Here is a 26,195-nt window from a genome sequence, read left to right on the forward strand (position 1 = left end):
ATGCAGAAAACTATAGGTCTATATCTCGTCAGTATGTTGTAGCATTTCATTTTCGTGTGTTACTTGCTTTTGGTGACCGAAAATCTCCTTTTGGATTCTGTGAACAAAGATCGTCTGCAACCCAGCTTCCTCTGTTCGTTCAAGACACCCAGAAAGCAGTAAGTGCCAGCGCCCAAGTTGAAGCCGTGATGCTTAACTTCCGGAAGGCGTTTGATACAGTTCTGCACTGTTGCCTAATGAACAAGCATATGAGGGTACGGAATATCAAACCAGCTGTGTGACTGAACGTTTCTGGCAAACAGAAAACAGATTTTCATTCTCAACAACTTGAGCTCCTAAATAAAGACCTGCGAACTCTATCCACTTGTCACCACATTAAACAGATTTACATGTTACGTAACATTCAATGAATAAATTGGCCACTACGCGAAACGGAAACATCAGGACAGTGAAACAGCACCGTAGTGCATTCCCGATTATATTTGTTAAATAACGATGGCCTAATCGTGGGAGAAGTTGTAGAAAAAAGGGCTCATGAATGAAACTCGATTTTATAATATGCCAAATTTTTATTCACATTTAAAGAGCAAATGGAATCGTACTTCACTGTTACTCTTGGAAAATAAAAACACAGAAGGTAATCATGAAAAAATGATACTAATGATTTGGGACTTTGGTTGACATCACTAGGAAGACTGAAAGAAGAACAGAATTAGAATTCGTCTTCTGTGTGACTCACATTTTCAAAAAAACAAGCGAAATAACACAATGAACTCTGAATGAAAGATGCACAAACAACCTGATAAATACGAGCAGCTCAGAGAACTCAAGGTATAGCAAAAAGCGACGCTTATAGCTTTCAACTGCACAGTTAACATGGGGCGACAGGCAGGATACGAATCATAGTCGGCACAGGATGACTCCCAGGAAACAAAGAAAGAAAACTGAAGTTCTCTGATCTCCGATCTTAGCCCAAAACTCTCGTTGGAATGGCAGGAGCAACCTTGACGCCAATGTTACGAATGTAAATGTACCTCGAAGTACGAAAAAAAAGAGGGGAACGCTGCAAAGGTTTCCCTGATATCGCATTAAAATACGCACAAAAAATTTCTGAATTTGCTACTGTGCTTAAATTGTCTTACTCATTTGGAGGAAGTAGCGCTTACAGTGTTTAGAAGTGGAAGCAATACACAGGATTTGCGGAACAGAAACACTGTTGCGTTGGTGCTAAATATCTCACGTTTCATGACAAAGGAAAGGCACGATGCTTGTTAACATCCATGCTCAATACATACTTATCTTACCTGAAGTGGGCACTTGGGAATAAAGCACTACTATGGCTGCTCGTCAGAGATTATCCCCTGGAAACCGCTACTTCGCAACACTGCGAACAAGCCCTGAGAATCACCCAGGATTCTACCTAACTCGAGCGACGTCTTGTCTGCTGCGTTTCACAGTAACCATGGCATGTCCCGGAATCCCAAACTCTGAGTGAGAAACTTTCAGCTCGCAGTCAATCGTCACTACTTCTTCCTTCATATCAGAAATAATTGATACAGAATCATAACGCGACCTGTACCAATTATGTTACACTCTTCAGACGAAAAGTAACTTCGGCTATGCGGCCGGTCGGAGTGGCCGGGCGGTTCTAGGCGCTACAGTCTGGAACCGCGTGACCACAACGGTCGCAGGTTCGAATCCTGCCTTGGGCATGGACGTGTGTGATGTCCTTAGGTTAGTTAGGTTTAAGTAGTTCTGAGTTCTAGGGGACTAATGACCTCAGTAGTTAAGTCCCATAGTTCTCATAGCCATTTGAACCATTTTGTATCGGCTATGCGAAGGGAATGTAGTAGGACCATTTCTTTTCGCGATGAAGATCAATAAACTGATTAATAACGTCGGAAATTCCATGAGGCTTTTCGCAGATGGTGCTGTTGGATACAGAGGAATCGTAACGCTAGAAAACTGTAGCAGAGTAATGACACATGGTAGAGGAGGGAATGGAAATTGACTCCCAACAGAAGCAAATGTAAAGTGTTGTGCAGAAAAACGTAGGCCCATTATATTTAGGAGTATGCTTATGGAGCAACTGAAAATGGAACGACCACATAAAAGTTGTCGCAGGTAAGGCAGAGGACTGACTGAGATTCACTGGGAAGAATCCTCAGGAGGCATAGCCTCCCACAAAAGATGTGGCTTACAAAACACTCGTTCGAACAGGGCTGCGTCTTTCTTAATCATTTAGTATGTGTGAAAGCGTTACAAAGACAGATCTATAGACGCTACAAGACAGTTGTTCTATATCACTGTGTGGTTTACTGTTTTTGTGTTCAAATGTGTGTGAAATCTTAGGGGACTTAACTGCTAAGGTCATCAGTCCCTGAGCTTACACACTAGTTAATCTAAATTATCCGAAGGACAAACACACACACCCATGCCCGAGGGAGGACTCGACGACAAAGCGGATTGCGAAAATAGATGTAGATGTAAAAGGAGATATAGTCAGTTTCACCTCAAAGGTAAGAATTGACCCGTAGACATGCAACCCTGCGCAATAAACGACCACAAAATAAGAAAGTATAAGAGGCGACTAAAGATTTCCGTTCGAAGGCCACACTAACCCCTGTTGCCTACATGTCGATGCTTATAAATCCGCTTCGGAGACGCGCTGGATTGTATACAGCGTGCAGAAAAATTCGTGCACTCAGACTTCACAGCGCACTTCCTCACATACTGCCAACACGAAAATGTCTCTCACAAAATTTCGTCCTGTGTGTATATTCGGGAATAAATGGACGTTAAAAACCGGCACTGTGGCAACACTGTAGTTACTTGTACGGTAACTACCTCTGTCAGGAGATACTAACAGGGCTGTAGAGAAGGTGTAGTGGATAGCGTTTAGGGGTTCGATTCTCGGTCGTGAATTGTTTCTTTTTCTTTGCTAAAATAGTCTGCGTGGCATAGTATCTGGCGTCATGCAGCGATTGCAGTAAGTCTTCTGCAAAACGTTTACAGTTACATATTACGAACACAGAGAGGGAAATACAATCGTTTTCACTGGTTAGTTTTTAAAGAAATCTTTTGCATGTCGTGGACGCGAATTGTTTCTCACCACCACATCTACTACATTCCAAACTTTTTTTCTGTTATCCTCCAGCAATGCTCGCATTGATTACTACCAACTATTATTCTTGCCACGTTCAGGTCCATTACAACCCGTTAGGGCCTTACGTGACCAGTAGGGCTAGCAACGTGCTTTTCAAGTAATTTCTATGGCAGCATTGGAGGAAGGTACACAGAAAACAGGTTTTGAATCTAGTAGATGCAGTGGTGCGAAAGAATACGCTTCCACAACGTGCAAAAGGGTTCTTTGAAAGCTGACCAATGAAAACGATTGCACTTCCATTTCTGTGTTTGTAGTATGTAATTGCAGATGTTTTGTAGAAGATCCACTGTAACCTCTGTATGATGATCAAGACGCCAGATACCGTACCGCGGAGACTACCTTTAGCAAGGAACGACAAATATGCTTTAACCCAGCATCGAACCCTCGACCTCCCACATGCCACCCCAAAACACTATCCACTACACCAACTACGCAGCCCTAGTAGAATTGCTGACAGAGGTACTTACCGTACATGTGTTTACAGTGCCGTCAGGTTGTCAATCTTTGACGTCCATTTTCTGCCCGAAATATGCGCAGAGCGAAATTTTGTGAGAGACATTTTTGTATTGCCAGAATGAGAAATCGCGCTGCGAAGTCTGATGCGGGATTTTTTCTTCATCCTTTAGAAGCCGCAGCAACGCGCTCAAATGGAAACTCTTTGCTCGCCCCTTATACGCCCACAGGAGTTGTGGATTCGTGAGTCTTTATGGTGGCGACCTTTTGTGAACTACAGTAAACAGCGAAACATAGGTATATCTCAACACTTACAAGAGATGCTACTAATAATCAGATTCGTACATGCGCAACCCATGTAAAACGAGCCAAGCATCTGCTCAATAACACTGAAGTTGCAAGTGTGCTTATTATAGACGTGTCACTCCTTCTCAGCATCTGTAACTGAGGAGGGATATATTCACTTCGGCTTAGCGTCAGAGAATGAAAGCACTCCCGTGCTGAGAAACGTAACCCGGCGCGGGGAACGGATATGGAGCGGAAAGCGTCTTTCTGCAGGGCTGGAGGGCGACGGCCGGCCTATGGGCGTTCCTCTGCTGAGTACACACACACACACACACACACACACACACACACACACACATACGCTGTCCTGCCTTCATCGCCCACCCCACTGCGGCCGCAGCTGCGGTCTCTGTTGTGTGGCGGGGCGAAACCAGCGAGCACTTCGCTGCCACTCAGCCTGTAGTCACGGCAGGCTGGTCTCCGTAATGTAATACTGTCTGTGAGGCCCGCGCCAGCCTCTCGGAACAGCGACGAATACAGTACCTGCACAGCATATTAGCCGCCGTAACTGCATTATCAGGCGACGAAACATTATTCACGTACAACATGTTTGAAATATTGAACATAAAAGAGACGTGGATTCCACATAGAGAGATCTTGCGAAACACAGTTCGCTCTGTTCGTCCGTAACTTTCAGAGTGCCGAACGAAAAGCGGCCTAGGTTGTTGGCATATTCCTCGACGTTTACGCACTGTCGTGTTGTGAACAGAATACAAGCTTACCGAGTGTCAGTCTAGAATTGTGTCTAGATTCAGGAGTTTCTAGGAGACAAAACTCAATGCATTAAAATTAACTAGCCCATATTGACAGATATGATTTCAGGTGTATCTCCAAGAAAGTGTGATAAGATTGTCACTGCACGAGGCTGTTTCCCTGTTATCTACAGGCTGTAGCGAAATGCAGGAAGATTTACAGAGGAACGATTATTGGTGTAGGTAATGACAGTTGACCCAGAACGTAAATCACTGTTACATACTGCGCAGAAATAGGGGAACATATCCGTTACTACTCTATTAGCCATTGGTGAAACCTCATTGGAGACAGCAAATGACGCAAATTCCTAGGAGTAATCGTCCGGAATAGACATTGTCATTCCCGCTCACAAATGGACGATACAACAAGGATTCCGGAGTAGAGACGTAGATGTAGGTGAAACGTTTTCCAATGTTGACTTATAAGGACACTACTAATACTCTACAAATAGTTCAAGAAACGCAAAAAAACGTTGCCCACAAACGGTAGTTAACAGAGGTGCAGTTATTTTGCTGTATAAGTAATATTCTCGCTTTCAACGATTGTGGCTTTCTGAGAGAGAATCATTACTTTTTTCAACCATAGTCATGAGTTTTTACATAGAAGAATGCCTTTTAATGTTTGTAAAATTATTGTAGCTGAGTTATGTGCCATATTTTAGTGCCCTGTCATTACTCCTGGCCTAGTTATGCAATATTTACGCGGCAGTGGAAGGGTATTTGGGGACCGTCATTCCAATGATCCTTAAATTAGTTACACTTGTTGTTCTAGTCTGGAGTCCGTAGGATGGTATCGTGCATCTGTCCATGATGTCCAAGACCTTCTTGTCCCCAGAACTACTGTAACCTACAACTCCTTGAAACTGCTTAGTGTACACAAGAACTAGTCTTGTTCTGTAAATTTTTACCCTCCGCGCTTGCTCCCAATGTCAAGTTAACAATCCTTTGTGCCTCAAGATGTGTCTTAGCGACCTATTGTCCTTCTTTTAGCCGAGTTGTGCCATTAAATTCTACGCTTTCCAATTCGATTCAGTGTCTCTTTATCAGTTAATCGACTTACCTATCTAATCTTCATCAAGCATCTGAAACTAGACATTTCAGAAGCTTCTACTCACCTCATATCTGCACTCTTTGTCGTCCAGATTTCACTTCCATACAGGACTACATTCCGGAGAATTACAAAAATTACTTCGGTTGGTTGGTTGATTTAGGGAGAAAGAGACCAAACATCGAGGTCATCGTTCCCATCGGATTAGGGGAGGGTGCGCAGGGAGGTCGGCCATGCCCTTTCAAAGGAACCATCATGTCATTTGCCTGATGCGATTTAGGGAAATGACGGAAAACCTAAATCAGGATGGACGGACGCGGATTTTAACTGTCGTCCTGCCGAAAGCGAGTCCAGTGATCTAACTACTGCGCCACCTCATTCGGGGAGAAAGTACTTTGTAATAGATAAATTATACTACTCGTTAATAAAATTTTCGGTATCAGAAATGAATTTTTAACTATTGGCAGTGTGCGTTTTATATCTCTTTATTCGTCCATATGCAGTTATGACAAAATTTATCTACCACTTTTAGTATCTCATTTAATAATCTAATTCCCTTAGATTTACCTGATTTAATTAGAAGGCAACCAGTTACTTCTGGTTTACTTTGAATGCAGTACATCGTATAACTTCTTTTCAATACATTATTCAGCCCATTGCTCATGTTCTAAGTCCTTTGCTATCTCTGGACGAATGAAAAATGTCATCGGTGAACCTCAAAATTTTATTTATTTTCCCTTGACTGCAATTTCTTTTCCAACTTTCTCCTCGATTTCGACAACGAGGCCATTAGAGACAAGCTCTGACTAGGGAATACATTATATTACATTAATACTTATTCCATAGTTCATGAATACGACATTTTGTAATGATATGGAACGTGTCAGTTTAAGTTCAACGTACGTTTTCTTTACACGATATAATATTTCTTTTTTTGGAGGGGGGGGGGGGGGGGATGGAGTGGAAGGTCGTCGGCAGAATCCTTTCAAAGGAACCATCCCGACGTTAACCGAAGCGATTTAGAGAAGTCACGGAAAACGTAGACCTGGATGATTGGGGGGGGGGGGGGGGGGGGGATCAGATTTGAACCGTAGTCCTCCCAAATGTGACTTCAATGCGCTAACGACAGAACAGATAACCACTGACACAACTCGCTCCCTGTTGAATTCCGTAGAGTCTATGTATTCCACTCGAGCTACAAGTATGATTTCTATACTAATCTCCAAAGAGCTAACAAGTGTTCTACCTCTGTAGTACTATTTTCAAGTGTTCTCGAGTACCATTAAGATAAGTATCTCGTTGCATTAAAAGAATTATTAGTGTTTTAATATCTCTGCGGAATTAGGCCTTAAATGCCAATATTTGTAATTTGTTGTAGTATCACTTATCGAAAATTTTCTTCCAAAACGTAAGCCTTTACCTGAATTACAAGGAGTGCGAGTCTGTATTACGGTGTGAAAACAGATTAAGCATAAAATCTTTCCCTGATTCCAAAAATTCTTCCTAGAAAAATATGTTAAATGCAGGTATTCATTTGTTGCAAAAGGCAGCTTAACTCTTGAAGATTTTTAAGGGGTATACCTCTACATCTGCTCCGTTTGTTGTCTGTAGAACGTCTTGGCGTTACTCTTCGTCACCGTCTCTACAGCTTGTCCTATTCTTATCGTAAGAGTTCGCACATCAGGAACTTTTAAACTGGACACTTTACCCTGAACGTAGCCCTGCAAAGGAGCCAAGAGAAGTTGTGCCTGGTCAAGGCGGCAAAACCCTAGGTCAGTTCGATAAGCCTTGGGAAGTACATGCTTCCCTTGGTCCTATTAACATCCTGATATCTGTTTTCCACAGGGTGTTTGTAAAAGGAATTAAAAATATGAAAATCAGATCAATTTATTCATATCACTTACTGACCTGGCGTTTGTGTCATTTTTATCAAAAAAGTTCATGTTGTTTTGCGTCATAGGTAATCAGGTTGAATGTGATTTCTATTGGCTATGCGACATGAATTTAATCTGAAGTCGATTTCTTGCTAAACTCACTGGAGGCGTAAGTGGGTTATTCAGGGGTTGCGTAGATTCTAGCTCTGAGGTTTGATACAAACACGGTATCTTTAATGAATCTCCACAAGAAAATAATCAAAAGGTATCAGATCCGGTGAACATGAGGAGTGACTTAGTTGGCATCGAACTTGCTAGGCTTCTGGACGACGTTGGAGCGGATGTACTCTGTCTATACGAAAAAGACATGCATGGTGGAAAAATTACGGGGCTTCCAACAAATTACGTGGCAGTCATTGGGGCAAAAGACGCAAAGGCTCCAATTGTGGTAACAAAAACAGCCTACACGGCAACAAAAATTATACAGATCTGTTCGGACCACACAGCCACAGTCGAAATCACTCACGATCGGGATACATGGATAATCACTTCAGAGTACGCACAGTTTTTATACGACACTGAACCTTTTGCAGACCTAATCACAGAATTTACAAAGTTTTCCAGGGGTAGAAGGCTCTTTATACTCATAGACATTGAGGCCCGCTCTACGTCCCGGTATGCTGATAGAACAGATAATAGTGGACATATAATAGCTGGCATCATAAAACAATGCAACCTATTTGTATTAAACAGCGGAGGACAAGCACCAACATATTGTGATAACGCTGGAGAAGTCAGTAATATAGACATACCACTAGCAAACAAAATGGGAAGAATTGGAAAAAGCAACACATAGTGATCACAGTGCCATAATCATTCACAGACACATACCCTGAACACACACAACACGACATCAAAGCATCAGCAATTCCTTCTTGGCAGGGCAGTAGAAGATTTTCCACTACGCGCTATCCAAGGTAGCATAGACTACAAGAAGCATGTTCTAACAGCTTTACTCCAAAGAGTGCAACCTGCAGCCATTCCACGAGAGAAAGCCGGACGGAAACATAAATTACCAAGGTCTTTAGAGTTGACAAGACTATGGAAAGACTCGCGTGGCAAAAGAAGATAGTATCGATGAGCCAAGACAGTACAAGATTGACTACTTAGACTTTAAATACACCGAGACAAAAGAAAAAAATACAAGCAAGAACTAAACAAAAAAGACAAAACCATTGGGACAACTTCGTTAATACACTACTGGAAATTCAAATAAGAACACCGTGAATTCATTGTTCCAGGAAGGGGAAACTTTATTGACACATTCCTGGGGTCAGATACATCACATGATCACACTGACAGAACCACAGGCACATAGACACAGGCAACAGAGCATGCACAATGTCGGCACTAGTACAGTGTATATCCACCTTCCGCAGCAATGCAGGCTGCTATTCTCCCATGGAGACGATCGTAGAGATGCTGGATGTAGTCCTGTGGAACGGCTTGCCATGACATTTCCACCTGGCGCCTCATTTGGACCAGCGTTCGTGCTGGACGTGCAGACCGCGTGAGACGACGCTTCATCCAGTCCCAAACATGCTCAATGGGGGACAGATCCGGAGATCTTGCTGGCCAGGGTAGTTGACTTACACCTTCTAGAGCACGTTGGGTGGCACGGGATACATGCGGACATGCATTGTCCTGTTGGAACAGCAAGTTCCCTTGCCGGTCTAGGAATGATAGAACGATGGGTTCGATGACGGTTTGGATGTACCGTGCACTATTCAGTGTCCCCTCGACGATCACCAGAGGTGTACGGCCAGTGTAGGAGATCGCTCCCCAAACCATGATGCCGGGTGTTGGCCCTGTGTGCCTCGGTCGTATGCAGTCCTGATTGTGGCGCTCACCTGCACGGCGCCAAACACGCATACGACCATCATTGGCATCAAGGCAGAAGCGACTCTCATCGCTGAAGACGACACGTCTCCATTCGTCCCTCCATTCACGCCTGTCGCGACACCACTGGAGGCGGGCTGCACGATGTTGGGGCGTGAGCGGAAGACGGCCTAACGGTGTGCGGGACCGTAGCCCAGCTTCATGGAGACGGTTGCGAATGGTCCTCGCCGATACCCTAGGAGCAACAGTGTCCCTAATTTGCTGGGAAGTGGCGGTGCGGTCCCATACGGCACTGCGTAGGATCCTACGGTCTTGGCGTGCATCCGTGCGTCGCTGCGGTCCGGTCCCAGGTCGACGGACACGTGCACCTTCCGCCGACCACTAGCGACAACATCGATGTACTGTGGAGAGATCACGCCCCACGTGTTGAGCAATTCGGCGGTAAGTCCACCCGGCCTCCCGCATGCCCACTATACGCCCTCGCTCAAAGTCCGTCAACTGCACATACGGTTCACGTCCATGCTGTCGCGGCATGCTACCAGTGTTAAAGACTGCGATGGAGTTCCGTATGCCACGGCAAACTGGCTGACACTGACGGCGGCGGTGCACAAATGCTGCGCAGCTAGCGCCATTCGACGGCCAACACCGCGGTTCCTGGTGTGTCCGCTGTGCCGTGCGTGTGATCATTGCTTGTACAGCCCTCTCGCAGTGTCCGGAGCAAGTATGGCGGGTCTGACACACCGGTGTCAATGTGTTCTTTTTTCCATTTCCAGGAGTGTACATAGCTACAGAATAACATACGGGGAGAACTGTTCAAGTTGTAGACAGAAGGAATCAAGACCTCAAGAGTTCTGCCAACATTAAAACGGGCGGACGGGACGACTACACAGGGCTGGAGATGACGGCAGTTTCTACTGAGCAAGCTCCTCCCTGATGACGAACAAACACACGACCCCTACGGCCTTACGTCGCCAAATATTTAGGAAAACGGCGATGTTACCATCCTTTTCGTCTGAAGAGGTGACGCTAGCGAGAGCTAGACTTAAACATGAAAAGGCGTCCAGCCCAGATGGAACAGTAGCGGAAACTTTTTGAAAGTACTGTCACAAGTATCAGTCTCTTTCTGACGGACACGTTAAACGAGACCTTACAACAAGGAGGAGTCCCTGCTCTTTGGACAACAGCTAACGTGGTCATTATGAAGAAATCAGATGACAGGGATCCATATGACCCTAAAACATACAGGCCAATCTGTCTAACAACACGTTGGCTAATGTATGGGAGTGGCTCCCTTGTGATCGTCTACAGTCGCCACGGCAGCTCTTTGGCCTAAGTGTACACCAATAAGGTTTTAGGGCAAAAATGTCAGTAGATGATGCAATCAACCGCGCATTATAAATAATGCACTCAATCAACACTAAATATGCAGTTGCAATTTTAATCGACATCGCAGGTGCTTTTGATAACCTTTGGTTACCTGAGTTTATCGCTAGGTTAAGGGAGATGCAACTACCAACTGTCTGAATACCAATTTTTGGAAATTTGTGGTAAGGTCTTATGGGACCAAACTGCTGAGATCATTGGTTCCTAAGCTTACACACTACGTAACCTAACTTAAACTACCTTATGCTAAGGACGACACACAGACCCATGCCCGAGAAAGGACTCGAACCTCCGACGGGGGCCTGTATAACAGCTTACTAGATTATTGCAGAAACAGGACAGCAGAGTGGGTAGCATGACACCAGAAAGTAGCCACGAAAATAACGAAGGGATGCCCGCAAGGCTCAAGCTGTGGACCAATAGTTTCGGACATGGTTATTGAGCCACTCCTAAACAGTTTTGATGCAGATGACAGGGTTAAGTGATAGTCGCTTATGCAGACTATATATTAGTTGTTTCATCAGGAAACTGACGAATACGCCTAGCAAACAAAAGTACACAACTTCTCATAAGTATAAGTAATGATGCAGCTAAAACAAACTCAGAATAGCTGAAAAAAAAACAGTATATCTATTACTCAAAGGGAGACTGATACAGAACACAATTATTAAACTATTTAACGTCAACATAAAGAGGCAGCAAATGACACGATATTTAGCAATATATATTGAAGAAGAGTTACTTTTAGTGTCGACACAAGACTGTAAGTGGTAAAGGGACCAAACTAATGCACAAACTTGGAAAGCTAAATACCACACAATACCGACTACCTCTAAAGACGCTCTCTTGCAAGCCATAGTATGCATTACAGCAAGTGCATGGGCGCGTCATCTCTGTCTACAGAAACACAGTGAGGCGAAGAAAGAGAAGCGTACTACTCATAATGTTGGATAATTTTGGCATCACATCAACAGATGCCTTGTGTGTGGTTCTGGGGACTTGCCCCATTACGTCACTATCCGCCACAGAGCAGCAGCATACTGGCTAAAGAGGAGCAGACACGACAGGATTCTAGAAATAACAGGGGAAGCATAATAGACTTGAGTCAGTTAAACAGCTGGCGCCTTCACACATGGCAACGGGAGCTGGAGACCACCGACAAAGGCCGTCGCGCTTCTTCTTCCCCAACATATGGGAACGGCTGAAGCTAAAGTATGCGGATCCAAGCCGCGTCATGGTTCACTTATTGACTGGCCACGACCCCAAGCACTTTCGAACAGCGAGGGCCATAGCCAGAGCTAGCGTCCATGTGTGGGGGCATATAGTTCTTCTGAACAGGTGGCATTACATTAGAATACCCTCACACTTGTAAGAACTATAAAAGAACATAATGACATCAAAGAAATGTTATGTGCCCCAGACAAATGGTATGCTTTAGGTAACATCGCTGATAAGGATTCAAGAACACTGCATGACACCTGTAGACAAGAAAATCCATGCAGCAGATGCCGAACAGACACACAAGAAACACGGCAATAGGATCCGTTGGAGGACACAAACTCATACACAGCCACAGGCACTTATATAGATGCAGACACAGAACATGATACAAACATAATAACAATATTAGACACAGACTCATAACACAAGGAGTATAATACCTAAAATAGATAATTGTCAGAAGAGCAGGCATAGCACCTCATTGGTTCATGAATCTAAACAGCATTTTAGGTATGGTAGGTAAATAATGTAACGGAAAACGACTAATACAAGCAACGAGACAATCATTACGTGTAAGGAATGCGCCATACGTGGAGGCGAGGCTCGAGGTTTAAGTTCTGATGCTTCCCTCCCGCCTACGGCACTGATCATACAAACAAGCAGCAGACATGCAACATGTAGAACTGCATCTAGCTATATTAACCCAAATAGCGCAATGATTATGCCCTAATAAGCACTTAAAAGATGTAATAAGATGTACTAGTTTCTTGGACAGTGGAAACAAGTACACATAGTCACTTATGATGTATTTCGTTTAGTAGGTGTAAGAAGAAATAATTTTGTACGCTACTTCAGGTGAGACAATCTCGAAGTTTCTGCGAGGCCCTTCTACCTGGAATAGCAACAAGAAGCATAATTTATGTTATATATTGTTTTAAAGGTAAAAAATTTCTGGCAGTCCCTTTCCCTATCTTTCTATTATTTTCTTCTAAGTTACTAACATTTATTATTTTAACTCTCCGTTTCCACAACTAACTTAATTTTCTTTGTAACTTATTATTACTATCCTTGTTTTATTGCTCAAAACAAATTTTGCTACTAATGACGAACAACATACTATTACACGTACAAATGTATTATGTACGACCTGATTTTTAAAATATCAGGCAGCTATGTACGACCTGATTTTTAAAATATCAGGCAGCACGTCATAAAATATGCAATAAATGAAATGAACATGGAGGCCATGCAGTGGGGGTATCTTGATCAACTCATTTACCTAGAAAGTAGTTATCGTAGAATTTCCAGACGTCGGTTCGCCATCTCGTACATAGTGTACGCTGCGTTCTTCGTCAGTCCACTGACTGTTTTCTACTGGAAAAAGAAAGGCGTAACGTAAAAAAAGCAAACTTTTCGGTTATTATGAACAAGCTGCAACATTTGTCGCGGACTTTCACTGTCCGAAATCCTATTATGTTTATTAAATATCTCACACGAGTGAAAAGTGAACTCTTCACCGAAGAAAATCTTTCCAGTGAAATCTTAGTCTTCATCCAATCGATGTATCGTAGTATATCCCCACAAAAATTCTTAGAAATAATCATATCAGTGTCTTTTAGTCCTTGCGCCGTTGTTAATTTGTACAGTCTTGGATGCAGAAGTCTTAACTCATGCCAGACATTCACATGTGAGACGTTCAGCTCGCGAGAAATCCATAGAGTCCATTTAGTAGGACTGTTATCGAAATTTTTCCTCGATTGCTCTGACGTCGTCAGACATACACGGTCGACCTGAGAATTCTTTTACGAGTTGTCAAGAACCCAATTTCAATGAAACACGTATGCCACTGATAAATGTTTGGCCTATTGGGAGGATCTTTACCGTACTCGGAACGAAAATTGCACTGCATATTTGTCGAAGACTCTCTTCAAACTGAAACACCCCAGCGAGTACACCCGGGACCAACTAAGTCAAATATTCAATTATTTTCTTACAAAATTGTGACAGGGTTCGGTCTGTAAGTCACATGAATAAAGTAGTATAGATTTTCAAAGTTGTTAAGTCCTTTTAGAAACACCCTGCTGGTATGGAGTGTGATCCTGGTTTATCGGATGAACGAATCCATTCGGTTACGCACTTTCAATTTGAAACAGATAAAAGTGCCTTATTATTAACAGTGGAATGGTAGTCGAGACCACTGATGTGCCGATTACGGTATACTGGGAGACGAGCCTGCCCCGGACCGAATCTGTTTCGTGGATTAATGACGAGGCCGGTGTGCCGCCTAGCTTTTTAGGAGGTTTTTCCCTCCGACTAGGTGGACACCGTGCTGATACCCACGTCCTGCCTCAGATAACGCTACATCAACATTCAGAAAACGCCATCGCACTTAAACCTGAGCTTTCCTCTAGACACACAAAGATGGGGCACACAGACTCCATCCCGGGGATGTGACGACGTAAGGAAAGGCATCCCGTCACAATCAACCACTAACATTATCCTAACCATATAACAGTGTCGACCTCATAATGAGACGGGGAATGGCCAAGCAGAAGAAGAAGATTGTTAACGGGGGAAGTTTTTGGCAGAATTAGCAAACAATCATAATTTACTATCTTGAAGTACTTATTCTCTCATGTTCTACGTTAGAGGCATCAGGTGGAAATGCTGTACAAGTCGTTCTGTATTTTCGTACACACAGGTTTTCATGCCGATGGAAAGTTATGCTTGCTAAGCATCTTCACTGTAAAAATGACAACGAAATTGGAGATGTGGTCTGCGCTACTGAAGAATCGTTGTTATTTATTTACGCATGTGACTGGCATACCATAAATAGGAGCCGTTCCGCTTTTCTGCCGATAGCACGTCTACTATTCTGAAACCGAACGAACGCACGCTAGGAATAAACATTGAAGAAATATACATAAGAAGAAAAACACGTAAAAATACACAGCTCGAAAATTCGTTCCCCCAAATAAAATATATCTTTGAACGTGTTTTAGCTTAGATTCAAATGGAGAAGGGAATGGAAAAATAAACACCCGGAGCTCAGCACAACTTTGCTGTGAAAACAGTACTATGTGAATTTCTCTGAAGAATTCTTCTCGAAATATCAGCCGAATAAACTGGCCGATTTGTAGCGACGTTCTGAAAATTTTCTTACGTATCACGTTCAGATAGTCTGCCAAAACGACCTGTTTACTCGCCGTATATGCCGAGAAAAAAATGGTTCAAATGGCTCTGAGCACTAAGGGACTTAACATCTGAGGTCATCAGTCCCCTAGAACTTAGAACTATTTAAACCTAACTAACCTAAGGACATCACACACACCCATGCCCGAGGCAGGATTCGAATCTGCGACCATAGCAGTCGTGCGGCTCCAAGCTGAAGCGCCTAGAACCGCTTGGCCACAATGGCCGGCTATGCCGAGAAGAACTCAACAATTCGATACCATGCTGCTCCACTACCTGCGTTGTATAATTCGTGGATCCTTCTAGATCGACACCTTGCAGATAAAGCATGTCCGCCTCTTCGAAGACGATCTTCTTTCCGCCTTCCAATAGTCAGAATCGTTCCCACAAGGACTGTCTACAAGTTTCAACTGGCCACAAGCTTGCTCAATCTGGTTCATGTCAGAAGATTGTGAGGTACCGGAAGAGTTGTGGAGCTCTGGAAATATTCTACGTTCGGAGTTGGCGTGGTCGCGTGGCCAGCAAACATGTGGTGCCGAACATTCGCCAGACAAGAGGCGTAGCCCAAGCACGTGGTCCAGCAACGTAGCTTGGAATTCCATGGTGATGCTGTGTTGATGAAAGAGACACGCTGGGAGTGTCAAAGATGGCGGACTTTGTGAAACCTTAATGGCAGACATTTCACAGTTCGTGTAGAAATTACTAGTAGCCTCATGAATCATGATACCCCAAAAAGAAACACGTACATTAACATTTTTTCCACGATGATTTTGATGGTTTAATCAGATTTTCAGTATCTTTATTAGTTTAAAGTTTAGTATTTGACTGTAAATTATACAAGTAACAGCCAGCAACGAATTTCCAAAATCCCAACGGTTCATCTGATTTCATCGCTCGACGTGTCTTTAGTGCAAACCTAAATTGGTATAAATTAGAGACATGTATCTTGAATAGTTCATGAGTTATTGGAGGTCAAAGTGGTCAATTACTATCGATCGCGTCAGGCCATAAGTACTATACAGTGATACCAAAAAACGGTGGCAGCATGCTTATAAATCTATTTAGTCGTCTATGTCTTTGTTTATATCCGATATATACTATTTACGAAGAAATTGGTTAAATATTTACTATGTTTTAGAAGGCACAGTGACAATAGGTTACTGACCTACCTTTTTTTGCTATTCGTTTGATACATGTTTATTTAATTTGTTTATGTATTTAATAATGTGTGTTAGAGCATGTTTATGGTCCCGCCATTGTAGTATATATTTAATTTCAAGTTATTTAAATGTAAATCCAGTATTTCAAATGTGTTTTATTATGTTCGTGAGTGTACGTTGGCTTGAAGACATAGCGGGAGTGCTATGGCCAATCACAGCGCTCGTGAATGGGGAGACTGGATGAAAGTGGGAGTTCTGAAGAGGAAGGCGCGAGGAACAGTCGCGCAGGACACGGGAAGAGTGCTGGACAGTACGGCGCGACGGACGAAAGACCTGGAGAGTGGAGCAGTTTGCGCGTGGTCATGAGAGATCGAAATATTTCGAGTTGTGCACTTGTGAGATTTCCGTGGCTTCTGCAGTGGAGATGTAGTATGCTTTTAGAAGCGAACATCTAGCGAACTGTGTCGTCGTTCATAAATAATTACATCAAGTAGGAATCTATTGTTACAGTATATTTTATTTAATTGCTGAACCATCTACACCAATAAGTGTTTTACAAAAATAACGGCATTCTTATAGGTACGTCTACTATCGTACTCATCATTTAAAGTCGTTAAGAATAGCATCTGCAGATTTTATTTAGTTGCAATCTTTCATTTATAAACGTCTGTTCATTCAAAATTAGCAATTTTCGAGTGATAGGAACCTTCGACCATTAGATTCATTTGTATATTCATGTTGTATACTGTAGACTCAGCAGTATTTGGCCTGTAATGCGTCAACTACGTACAACGAAACCAGCCGAAACTTTTAATATCTGAGCTCTGAGTCTGAGGGTTCGTAGTTGAGGGCCATCATTTCTTTTTATTTTAGAAAGCTCGCAAGATACTGAATTACATGATTAACGTACGTGGAGTAAGGTACTGACGAGATGGGCGCGCTGTGCTCGTAAGTTATTAAGTTTAATTATCGTCGAAATGTAGACTGTAGGGCAGAACAATAGGTTGGAGGATATTACCCTGACATTTCTCAGCCCACAATTAACGCTCGATTGCGATGACAGCCATCCGACATCCACACAAGATACCGGTCCTAAACAAGGCAGGCCCATCGTGCAGCTGCACATGTGGGGCTGCATGCCCGAGACGAGCACTGGTCCTGTCGCTCTCCACATTGCTCTACGACGATCATCCGACGTCGGAAAAATCATGGAGTCTTCGGTGAAGCGAACCTAGAGCTACTGATCCAAGTTCAGATTCACGAGCTTCCTCGACCGCTTCCTCCTCGCAGCACGACGCTAGGGATCATCGTAAAGGACTTAAGAGACACAATTGATCGTGTGAAGGCAATTCCGTAATGTCAGACTCGACACAGACTTCCCAGTAGCCCCCAACAGGGCAGCGAGCCGTTTGGGGGATTCTTTCTCCTCAGGGTCCCTACGAGCCATAATATGTAGGTAGCAGTCATCAAAGGCTGCTTTTGTTTCCCATATCCTAATAGGACAATACCAAGCTGGTAACCAAGTCCCACCTCATTTATACAATTCGCAAACTTTTGCGATAGGTCGCCGTTTAATATCTGTTCATAGGCATGCCGACCCTGCGCCGATGCGCGAGAAAGGGACATGCGCAAGAAGAAGGAAAATATCAACGTGTGATTGTGCCAAAGACCGACCGCTACGAGACTGATCTTCAATGTTTTATATCTCTGTGGTCAAATGTTCTTATGACGCCGCTGTGGTGTAATCCAATTTGGCACACAATTTCCTGTGTTGACAACTCTTCTTTATGCAAAGTGGCAATAGACGTGTAGTCTAAGCTTGAAGTTTTCCTGTTAGGCACCCTATCAGATCAAAAATATCTGGAAAGCCATACGTATTGCGGAATTGAGAGTAAATGACATGAGAGGCGGAGCCGTCAGTGGTGACCTGAGTAAAAAATCCATTAGGAAATTTTAACCTTTCTAAAGCTGCCCAAGTCGACTGTGGTGATGAGATTGTGAGCTGGAAACGTGAAGGAATAACCACGGCTAAACCAAGACCATATAGACCTCATGCACTGTCTGACACGAACCGTTGACAATTTCGGAGAGTGGTTGCAAATAGTCGCGTGAAATAAGCGAAAGGAATCACTTGTGAATTCCAGGCTATTACCAACAGTCCAGCTATCATAATGACTGTACGTAGAGAGTTAATTATAAAAGGATACCGTGGTTGAGTAGCTCCTCATACGATACGTATTTCTGTAGGCAGTACTACGTGACGCCTCAGGAAGCGGTTGCTGCCTCTGAATCACGAAGTCCCGGGTTCGGCTCCCGGCCGGGTTGAGAATTTTCTGTCCCCGGGACTGGGTGTTGTCCTCATCATTTCATCGTTGTCATCATCATTCGTGACAGTGTCTAGATTAGATTGCGTAAAAATTGCCCTGCCTCAAAATTGGGACTTTGTACGGGCGCTGATCACAGTGCAGTTGAGCTCCCCACAAACTAAACATTATTATTATTATTATTATTATTATTATTATTATTATTATTGAGGTGGTGTAAAGAGTGATGCTACTGGACAGTGAATGAATAGAAACGAGTGATCTGAAGTACGTCTCGCTATGCGCTATGGCCATCGGATGGAAGGCTTTGGGTTTGACAAGTGCCTGCAAAAAGTTACCTGCCGTCATGCGTAGTACTAAAAGAGAAATACAGAGGTGGTAGTATTACCATACTGTGGGGTTTTCATGCTTAGTGTGTGGTTCCCTTACAGCGCTTAAGGAACGCTAAATGTGGAAGGATAGGAATATACACTCCTGGAAATGTAAAAAAGAACACATTGACACCAGTGTGTCAGACCCACCATACTTGCTCCGGACACTGCGAGAGGGCTGTACAAGCAATGATCACAAGCACGGCACGGCGGACACACCAGGAACCGCGGTGTTGGCCGTCGAATGGCGCTAGCTGCGCAGCATTTGTGCACCGCCGCCGTCAGTGTCAGCCAGTTTGCCGTGGCATACGGAGCTCCATCGCAGTCTTTAACACTGGTAGCATGCCGCGACAGCGTGGACGTGAACCGTATGTGCAGTTGACGGACTTTGAGCGAGGGCGTATAGTGGGCATGCGGGAGGCTGGGTGGACGTACCGCCGAACTGCTCAACACGTGGGGCGTGAGGTCTCCACAGTACATCGATGTTGTCGCCAGTGGTCGGCGGAAGGTGCACGTGCCCGTCGACCTGGGACCGGACCGCAGCAGCGCACGGATGCACGCCAAGACCGTAGAATCCTACGCAGTGCCGTAGGGGACCGCACCGCCACTTCCCAGCAAATTAAGGACACTGTTGCTCCTGGGGTATCGGCGAGGACCATTCGCAACCGTCTCCATGAAGCTGGGCTACGGTCCCGCACACCGTTAGGCCGTCTTCCGCTCACGCCCCATCATCGTGCAGCCCGCCTCCAGTGGTGTCGCGACAGGCGTGAATGGAGGGACGAATGGATACGTGTCGTCTTCAGCGATGAGAGTCGCTTCTGCCTTGGTGCCAATGATGGTCGTATGCGTGTTTGGCGCCGTGCAGGTGAGCGCCACAATCAGGACTGCATACGACCGAGGCACACAGGGCCAACACCCGGCATCATGGTGTGGGGAGTGATCTCCTACACTCGCCGTACACATCTGGTGATCGTCGAGGGGACACTGAATAGTGCACGGTACATCCAAACCGTCATCGAACCCATCGTTCTACCATTCCAAGACCGGCAAGGGAACTTGCTGTTCCAACAGGACAATGCACGTCCGCATGTATCCCGTGCCAGCCAACGTGCTCTAGAAGGTGTAAGTCAACTATCCTGGCCAGCAAGATCTCCGGATCTGTCCCCCATTGAGCATGTTTGGTACTGGATGAAGCGTCGTTCCACGCGGTCTGCACGTCCAGCACGAACGCTGGTCCAACTGAGGCGCCAGGTGGAAATGGCATGGCAAGCCGTTCCACAGGACTACATCTAGAATCTCTACGATCGTCTCCATGGGAGAATAGCAGCCTGCATTGCTGCGAAAGGTGGATATACACTGTACTAGTGCCGACATTGTGCATGCTCTGTTGCCTGTGTCTATGTGCCTGTGGTTCTGTCAGTGTGATCATGTGATGTATCTGACCCCAGGAATGTGTCAATAAAGTTTCCCCTTCCTGGGACAATGAATTCACGGTGTTCTTATTTCAATTTCCAGGAGTGTATTTTACAGCATTGTGTGCACTGTGCAGTGGAGGAACACTTCGGAGACGATGACAGTCCACTCTGTTATGAAGCAGCATCTGTGAAGCAATGGTTTGTAGACAATAGGATTTTGAAATGGACTGACCTGCCACAATCCCGTCCTGAACCCACTGTAATGCCCTTAGATGGAGGCGAACGTCGGTTTCGCTCCAGACCTCAACGTTCACCGTCACTGCCTTCTCTAGTTCCGGTTCTTGAGGAAGAAAAGGACCGTCATTACTCCACGGACATTCAGATACTGCATGGAAAGCACCTATAGCAGAATTTTAACCGTTTTAAAGAAGAGGAGTGGACACATGCCATATGAATTTCCACTAATAGGTGACCGGATGCTTTTCATCAGGTAATGTTTGCTGGTAGACTGATTTGTGTACAATGCCGCAATGTTACGTTAAGAATTGGACACATAGTGGTATCTAACTAGGAAAACAATTCCACTCTTACTCCCATTGCAGAGTGGCAGTACTTGTAGATTTCTTCGGGCAAATCACGACACTGGTCAATATCCTTTTGATTAGTTTAGATAATGAGCTGTTACACAATATTGTCTTGTTGTTGTTGTTCTGGTCTTCTGTCCAGGGACTGGTTTGATGCAGCTCTCCATGCTACTCTATCATGTGCAAGCTTCTTCATCTCCCAGTACCTACTGCAACATACATCCTTCTGTATCTGCTTAGTGTATTCATCTCTTGGTCTCCCTCTACGGTTTCTACCCTCCACGCTGCACTTCAGTACTAAATTGGTGATCCCTTGATGCCTCAGAATATGTCCTACCAACCGATCCCTTCTTCTAGTCAACATGGGCCACAAATTCCTCTTCTCCTTAATTCTATGCAAACCTCCTCATTAGTTATGTGATCTACCCATCTAATCTTCAGCATTCTTCTGTAGCTTCTATTCTCTTCTTGTGTAGACTATTTACCGTCCACGTTTCACTTCCATACATGGCTACACTCAATACAAATAGTTTCAGAAACGACATCCTGACACTTAACTCTATACTCGATGTTAACAAATTTCTCTTCTTCAGAAACTCTTCCTTGCCATTGCCAGTCTACATTTTATATCCTCTCTACTTCGACCACCATCAGTTATTTTGCTCCCCAAATAGCAAAAGTCATTTACTACTTTAAGCGTCTCATTTTCTAATCTAATTCCCTCGGCATCACCCGATTTGATTCGACTACATTCCATTATCCTCGTTTTGCTTCTGTTCATGTTCACCTTATATCCTCCTTTCAAGACACTGAACATTCCGTTCAGCTGCTCTTCCAGGTCCTGCGCTGTCTCTGACAGAATTACAATGTCATCGTCGAACCTCAAAGTTTTTATTTCTTTTCCATGGATTTTAATTCCTACTAAGAATTTTTCTTTTGTTGCCTTCACTGCTTGGTCAATATACAGATTGAATAACATCGGGGATAGGCTACAACCTTGTCTCACTCCGTTCCCAACCACTGCCTCCCTTTCATGCCCCTCGACTTTTATAACTGCCATCTGGTTTCTGTACAAATTGTAAATAGCTTTTCGCTCCCTGTATTTTACCCTTGCCGCCTTCAAAATTTGAAAGACAGTATTCCAGTCAATATTGTCACAAGCTTTCTCTAAGTCTACAAAAGCTAGAAACATAGGTTTGTCTTTCCTTAATCTATCTTCTAAGGTAAGTCGTATGGTCAGTATTGCCTCACGTGTTCCAACATTTCTATGGAATCCAAACTGATCTTCCCCAAGGTCAGTTTCTATCAGTTTTTCCATTCGTCTGTAAAGAATTCGTGTTCGTATTTTGCAGTCGTGACTTATTAAACTGATAGTTCGGTAATTTTCACATTTGTCAATACCTGCTAGTTCTAATGGAATGTTGTCTACTCCCGGGGCCTTGTTTCGACTTAGGTCTTTCAGTGCTCTAGCAAACTCTTCAGGCAATATCATATCTCTCATTTCATCTTCATCTACATCCTCCTCCATTTCCACCCCTAGTGACATAGGCCTCTACATCTTTATATTTGTCCTCGAGCCATTCCTGCTTAGCCATTTTGCACTTACTGTCGATCTCATTTTTGAGACGTTTGTATTCCTTTTTGCCTGCTTCATTTACTGCATGTTTGTATTTTCTCCTTTCATCAGTTAAATTCAATATCTCTTCTATTACCCAAGGATTTCTATTAGCCCTCGTCTTTTTACCTGCTTGATTCTCTGCTGCCTTCCTTTGCTGCAGTAACTAAAAGAGTTTCTACTGGTACAGCGTTACAGCGAATTACGTGGAGGCAGCTACACGTTGAGTATTTCCGAGAAAGCGAATACGACGTAATCACGACGAGTCGTCCGCTGAGGGCGTGGGGCCACGCCGCCTTCTTCGCTGCGGATGCTATTCGGCGCTGACCCGGTAGCATCTGCGCGTTACCCTGGAAATGACGCGCCGCGGCCCTCCCTCCCCCGCCCCCCTCATCCAAACGCAAGACACTCACACACACACACACACAGAAGACGCTGGCACAGCGCCACAGCCGCAGTCCCGGGCGGGGCTGCAGCCCTGCGTTGGGCAGACTCTCCAGATTCTGTCAGCGCCACACCGCGTAATAAAATTTCTCCGCAGAACTGAGCTTCACACGGCGTTACAAAAAGATACAAAGCAACCTACACGTGTCCCCGTCAGGGGCCTTTCTCTAACTATTGCAAATACAGAGTGTTACAAATAGGTACGGCCAAACTTTCAGGAAACATTCCTCACACACAAAGAAAGAAAATAAGTTATGTGGACATGTGCCCGGAAACGCTTACTTTCCATGTCAGAGCTCATTTTATTAATCTCTTCAAATCACATTAATCATGGAATGGAAACACACAGCAACAGAACGTAGCAGCGTGACTTCAAAAACTTTGTTACAGGAAATGTTCAAAATGTCCTCCGTCAGGGAGGATACATGCATCCACTTTCCGTCGCATGGAATTTCACCAGTAAGCCTCTTCGTGGTTCTGCACAGCGCCTCTTTTCTAGCGTTTGCACTGAGGTTTGTTGTGCATCTCGGTAACGCTTATTTCCTTATTAAACATTACAGACAGGAAACGCAGGCTTCATAGTTGTATCTCTGCAATTTGTTCCATTAAATCAGCCTACGATTGGGTTCTGAGAAGCAGAGCCTCCGAAGTTTTTATGTATTTATCTACATAGCGACATGTCCTTCATTGAGGACGATGACACATTTGAAATTTAGTCGGCTGATGTAATCCAGTGCGCCATAACAGCCATCCCATCGGCAAACTAGACGAATTTCACGATATTCTCTAACATCTTCCATGGTTGTTCCGAAAATAGCATTACTCATTAACTTGTAAAAATATTTTTTAAAGTCATGCATCGTGAGATACCAGGGAGATGTACTTGAAGGCAATATTATGAAAATGGGAAAATGAAAGAGGTCATAGATGAAGCGCTGAAAGACCTAAGTAGATACAAGGCTCTGGGAACAGATAAAATTCCGTTGGAGTTACTGATAGCCTTTGGAGAGCCAGCCGCGACAATATTCTTCCGTCTGGTAAGCAAGATGTATGAGACAGGTGAAACACCCTCAGTCTTCAAGAAGAATATAATAATACCAATTACAATGCCAAAGATGTGAAAATGACCGAAATATCAGTTTAATAAGTCACGGTTGCAACATACTAATACGAATTCTTTACAGACGCATGGAAAAACTGGTAGAGGTCGACCTCGGGAAGTATCAGTTTGGATTCCGGAGAAATGTAGGAACACGCGAGGCAATACTTATCCTACGACTTCTCATAGAATACAGGTGAAGGAAAGATAAACTTACATTTGTAGCAGTTTTAGACATAGAGAAAGCTTTTGACAATGTTGACTGAATCACCCTCTTTCAAATTCTAAAGGTGGTGGGGGTAAAATAAACGGAGCGAAAAGCTATTTACAGCTTGTACGGAAACCAGGTGGCATTTATAAGAGTCGAGGGGCAGGACAGGGAAGCAATGGTTGAAAATGGAGTGAGACAGGGTTGTAGCCTATCCCAGATATCTATATATTGAGCAATCAGTAAAGGAAACAAAACAAAAATTCGGAGCAGAAATTAAAGTCCAGGAAGAAGAAATAAAAACTTTGAGGCCTGCTGATGACATTGTAATTCTGTCAAAAACAGCAAAGGACTTGGAAGAACAGTTGAACGGAATGGACAGTGTCTTGGAAGTAGGTTATAAGATGAACACCAAAACATCAACAAAAGCAAAACGAGGATAATGGAATGTAGTCAAATTAAATCAGGTGATGCTAACGGAATTAGATTAGGAAATAAGACACATAAAGTAGTAAGTGAGTTTTACCTTTTGGACAGAAAAATAACTGATGATGGTCAAAGTAGACAGGATATAAAACGTAGACTGCCGACGGCAAGAAAATCGTTTGTGAAGAAGAGCAATTTGTTAACACCGAGTATAGATTTAAGTATCAGGAAGTCATTTTTGAAAGTGTTTGTATGGAATATAGCCATGTGTGGATGTGAAACGTGGACGATAAACAGTTTAGCCAAGCAGAGAATATAAACTTTTGAAATGTGGCGCTACTGAAGAATGCTGAAGATTAGATGGGTAGATTACGTAACCAATGAGGAGGTACTAAATAGAATTGGGGAGAAAAGAGGAATTTGTGGCACAACTTGACTAGAAGAAAGGAGCGGTTGGTAAAGACACATTGTGAGGCCTCAAGGGAGGTGGTAAAAGTCATAGAGGGAGACCAAGACACGAATACAAAAATCAGAGTCAGAAGGATTTATGTTGCAGTAGTTACTCGGATTTGAAGAGGCTTGCGTAGGATGGACTAACATGGAGAGCTACATCTAACCAGTCTTTGGACTGAAGACCGCAACAAGATCGTGAGGTCTCTCTGCTCGAAGTTTAAATCAATGTACTCCTTCAATCAGCAATGCTACTTGAAAGAGATACTACAGGTAATACAAAGAAGTTCCATTGCCCACTTGAGACGTTGCTACAGTTATCTGTGGTGCAGAATAGATCGCTGTTTGTTCCCCAGCCTTGTCAACACTTTTCGAATGGAATCATTTTGTGGAGCAATGCAATCTGGACACAGGTCCAAGCTCCCGTACTCCTCATACAAATGGGCGATGTACGGTATAGCTACCTCCAGAACATATACCTCACCAGTGTCCTCAGCCACAGTGTGGATCTTTTCCGACACTGTGGCGACTTCCTCCTCCGGCAGCTTTCGGCACCCTTCAGTTGGCAGACTTTCCTACATGGCGTACCTGTAGAGACTGTTTACCCTCAGGTATAAGATGTAACTTAAATTCTCAGATGGCCTAACTCCTTCCTAGTTGTTCGTGGCTTATTTGCACGGTGTACCTGCGCACATACTGGCAATGTGCCACACGAATACCGTATTTCAAGATGAGCAGCATGTCAACATCGGTCAACGGTTCGACG

This window comes from Schistocerca gregaria, chromosome 3 (genome assembly GCF_023897955.1).
Source record: "Schistocerca gregaria isolate iqSchGreg1 chromosome 3, iqSchGreg1.2, whole genome shotgun sequence".
NCBI lineage: Eukaryota > Metazoa > Arthropoda > Insecta > Orthoptera > Acrididae > Schistocerca > Schistocerca gregaria.